The sequence below is a fragment of the Jaculus jaculus genome, chromosome 18 (genome assembly GCF_020740685.1).
Source record: "Jaculus jaculus isolate mJacJac1 chromosome 18, mJacJac1.mat.Y.cur, whole genome shotgun sequence".
Lineage (NCBI taxonomy): Eukaryota > Metazoa > Chordata > Mammalia > Rodentia > Dipodidae > Jaculus > Jaculus jaculus.
Genome location: NC_059119.1, coordinates 12,506,807 through 12,511,254, shown reverse-complemented (window position 1 = coordinate 12,511,254; position 4,448 = coordinate 12,506,807). Strand labels below are relative to the sequence as shown.

The 4,448-nt window shown below is 52.4% G+C and overlaps 1 non-coding gene across 1 annotated transcript; it reads right to left on the bottom strand.

The window, feature by feature from the left end:
* Positions 1 to 3,166: 3,166 nt before the first annotated feature.
* LOC123455939 lies at positions 3,167 to 3,273 on the bottom strand. Its single transcript, XR_006634236.1, has one exon. It is a non-coding gene; the product is annotated as a U6 spliceosomal RNA (small nuclear RNA).
* Between the last annotated feature and the right edge of the window lie 1,175 nt (positions 3,274 to 4,448).

Genomic DNA, 4,448 nt, shown 5'->3' with positions numbered 1-4,448 from the left:
GCGCCGCTGAGCCAGCCTGCTGGGGTTCACACTGCCTGAGGACAGAATACGGGCCCTCAACGTGGACAGCAGAAGCTGTCCAACTTGATTCCCATTCCGCTAACAAAGTGACCTTAGCAAGACTTGATTGAGCTAAAACTCCCTGACCAGAAGCAGCTAGGGCTTGGAGAGATAGCTTAGCAGTTCAGGTGTTCCCTAGATTGAAATCTTTGGTCAGTATTTCTATTCCATATGGGTGGAGCATGAGGCGGGGTCGGAGTCAATATCTCAGGCCATCTTTCTTGGCTAGTCTCACAGCTCGTCCTGGGTGGAGGGTGGGAGGCAGTGACTTGGAATCTTTAAGCAGTTCTGAGTCATGATTTTACCGGGTGCTTCTGGCTAAATGTTTTCCTCTGGACCATGGACTCATATAATAAACTCCTTCTTTATCACATGTAGTCTGTTTTGGATGTGGCCGCTGGTGCAAACAAACATACAAGGTGCTCTGGACATGTCCTTAATGGCCTTGGTTAGCTCACACTCATTCTCCACGTGTGCCTGTGAGCTCCAGCTCTCACCTTAAAATGGCTCCATTAGGTGATGAACTCTGTCCCTTCATGGTGGCCTCTTAAGGAGACTGGTCATATTTGCATGCGACTTGGCCTCCATTGGACATGGCCTCATCTTTTTTTTAATTGGGTGTGTATTACGCATGCATTCAAGCCACATGAGTGGAGGTCGAAAAACAGCCTCAAGTGTCCTCATCTTCCACCTTGTGTTTTTGAGGCAGTCTTCTTCTTTTGCCACTACAATTGCTGTGGTAGCTCGCCTGGGGGTGTCAGGGTTCCCGTCTCCAGCTCCCTTTCCGCTGTAGATGCACTGCGATTAGATACGTGTGCCGGGTGTCTGGTTTTTCTGGGAATCTGACTTCAACTGGCCATGCGTGTGTGGGGAGCATTTGACCTTCGGAATCCTCTTGCCCAGGCCCTGCTCGTCCCAAGGACGACTTTCTGCGGGATCTCTGGCAGCTGGCTGCCATGCAGGGGCCTCTCACTTCTGAGCTGGAGAAAGCCCTCCAAGAGCTACCGGGAGCTTGCTGGGTCTCTCTATCTTCAGTGCCTGCCTCCGTCTTCTACGTGGTTTAAATCCTGAGCTCTCCTCCAGCCCCAGGGGGAAGGAGTGGTTGGTCTGGTCCACTCTGCCTCGCAGACCTCCCAGAGTGAACATGGAGACCGTAGTATCAGGCTTAGTAGAGTGCTTACCTAGCATGCACAAAGCCCCGGGTTAGATCCCCCAACACTGCACAGACTGGGACCAGCTTGGAATCTCAGCACTCAGGAGATGGGGACAGAAAGATCAGGAGTTCAAAGTCACGCTCAGCTACAGAGGAGTTTGAGGCCAGCCTGAAAGACAATAGACTCAAAACAAAGATCCCAGTGTCCTTTGCTTTGCCCCTGTGAGCACCCCGCCTGCCCTGTTTGCCCAAGTAGTTCTCTGCTTATTCTCTGACTCACTAAACACCCACTCAAGTCCACGGGGGAAGGATGGATGGAGCAGTTTCCTGTCCCGTCTTTGACCTTGAGGGCTCTAATTGTACTTAAGAGCCACATCGAGACCTGATGTGCCAGACTGCAGTCAAGGATGGAGAGAACATTGAATTAGGTGTCCTGAGAGACCTAGAGCAGAGTCGGGTGCATGTTCCCACCGCTGCCTCTGCAGCTACCCAGGATCCCTGAAGAGAAACCTCCTTGGCCTCTGGGCTTATGCTCCTATTCAATATATGTCCTCGGAATTTCAAGTGCTATTGTTCCAGGATATAGTTATCTTTCCTGGCAGCCCATGACTCTTAGTAGCAATTCAGTACTTTCCATCAGGAGAGCTCTGTATCTTCTGCCTTCAGAAAGGGTTAGCGTATACCTTATGCATATTCTAAACCACCCCCTCCCAAGGCCAGGGAGGCAGGGGCCGCCGCACTTGGCATGTGGTGAGCATAAGATTTGGGAGACTTAACCTTCCTTCAGAGAGGTCACAGGTTGAGCAGGAGATGCCACTGTGTGGCTACTTCTGAAAGAGGGAGAAGGTGCTGGATAGTTAAGATCGTTGAAAGCAACCAGGTGTATGGTGGCACAGGCCTTTAATCTCAGCATTTGGGAGGCAGAAGTAGGTGGATCACAGTGAGTTCAAGGCCACCCTGAGACTACATAGTGAATTCCAGGTCAGGCTGGCCCAGAGTGAGACCCTACCTCAAAAGACAAAGTTGAAAGCCAGGTCTGGTAGCACACGCATTTAGTCTCAGCACCCGAGAGGAGGCTGAGGCAGGATCTCTGAGTTGGAGGCCAGTCTAGACTACCAAGTGCGTTACAGGTCAGTCTGTGCTAGAGTGAGACCCTGCCTTAAAAGGACCAAAAGAAGTTGAAAGCCATTGAGGAGGTGGCCCAACTGGTCGAGTGCTTTGTCTTGCATGCACGGAGCCCTGAGTTGGATCCCCAGCACCACATGAGCTGGTGGTACAGACCTGTGATTCCAGCACTCGGGAGGTAGAAAACCAAGATGCTCTTTGGCTTTGAGGCCAGTCTAGCCTAGAGACCCTGTCTTGAAAAGCTGACAGCCAAGAGTGGCGTATCAGGTGGCAGGAAAAGTGTATAGAAGGGCAGTCTCACTGTGGGTGGCCTGGTGTAGCCGAACACAGAACCAGTGGGTTAACGTCTGCTCCGACAGATCTCTTGACTTCGTGATTTAAATCTCCAGAACTTAGGACCTTCTAGTCATGGAGGTCAGGGCCTCCCTGGGCCATGATAGTGGCAGGGCTCTGCCCTTTCTAGAGCCCCCATGAAATCATTTTCTTGCCTTTCCAAGTACCTAAGACTTTCTGCAGGCGGGGCCTCAAGGTCCCCTTTGGGGCATCAAATCTCACACTTTTTTGTTAGTCAGATGCTGCCTCCTTGTTTCTATTTTTTTTAAAAAATATATTCAAATGTTTTTTTTTTTTTTTTTTTTTTTTTTTTACTTGAGAAAGAGGGGAACAGACTGGGCACATCAGGGTATCCAACCACTGCAAATGAACTCCAGATGCATGTGCTACCTTGTACATCTGGCTTATGTGGGTCCTGGGGAATTGAACATGGGTCCTTAGGCTTTGCAGGCAAACATCTCAACCACTAAGCCATCTTTTAAGTCCCTTTATTTTTAAAATATGGACCGCTTCACAAATTTGCATGTCATCCTTGCGCAGGGGCCATGCTAGTCTTCTCTGCATCATTCCAATTTTAGTGTATGTGCTGCTGAAGCGAGCGCTGTAGTCCCTTTATTTTGAGGTAGGGTCTCACTCTAGCCCAGGCTGACCTGGAACTCACCATGTAGTGTCAGGGTGGCCTCCAACTCACAGTGATCCCTCTACCTCGGGCTCTGTGTGCTGGGATTACAGGCATGTGCCGCCACGCCCGGCCTTCACGTCATTCCTGCTTCCTCACGGGAGGTGGTGTGATCCCATTGGGCTCATCTTGGCAATCCAGGAAAATCTACCCAAGATCCTCAGCATCTGTAAAGTCCCTTCTGCCAGGTGAGGAGACGTACTGGCAGGGTCTAGGTGCACACATGCTAACATCCATGGGAAGGCCTGGGTGGCAGGGACCGCTGGGCTTCGGGGCTGAGGATGGGTTGTTCTCAGTGGAGGAGGGACTAGATTGAGGGCAGGGGAACCGTCTGAGTCTTGCCAAGTACCACTCTGCCGGTGGGACTTGGCACAGAGGAGACACCCAGGAAGACCTTTCAAAAATGAACAAAGGTAAGGCAGGCTGGGTGGCTGGGGCTTGGGGAGCAGCCCGAGAGCCACGGGCCCAGGCTGTGCCTGAGACTGAGCAGGGGGAACTGGGGCAGGAAGGTGGGTCCTCTCCACTGCCCGCATGGGGGTTAAGACAAGTCTATTACTGTTCCCTTGTCACTCTGTCACCCATCTAATGGCCGTCGATAGTACTTGAATGAGAATTGATGGGGAGATAGATTTAATTAACCCCAGTGTCAGCAGCTGCTGGGCCACCGGTTTGTGTGTTAATAGAGCCGCTGCTGGATCCTCCTGGGCATTGCTGGAAGCCCGAGGCCAGCGGAGCAATTCTGCTTGTCAGCCGAGGAGGCTGGCGGGAGGGAGGCGGAGCGGGCCTTGGCCTGAGCGAGCCTTTTTCTCTCCCTCCCGAGCCCAACAGTCACCTGGGTGGTCACAAAAGGGTGCTCCCTGGCTCTGCGCTCCTCACCTGGAGAGCTCTACGGGGTGAAGATGAGGGCGGAGACAAGTAACGTGTCAGAGGTCCCTGAATGCACCCCACTCTTGGTAGCCATCTGGTTGGTGCTTGGCGCAGTCTCCCTTCCTATGTGCGAGCTGCACCGAGCTCTTCCTGCTCGGTCTGTGGTCTTATCTCGTGTGGCTCACAGCTTGATCTTGGGGTACCTCCATCCCCCTCCACCCGCCTCCCACC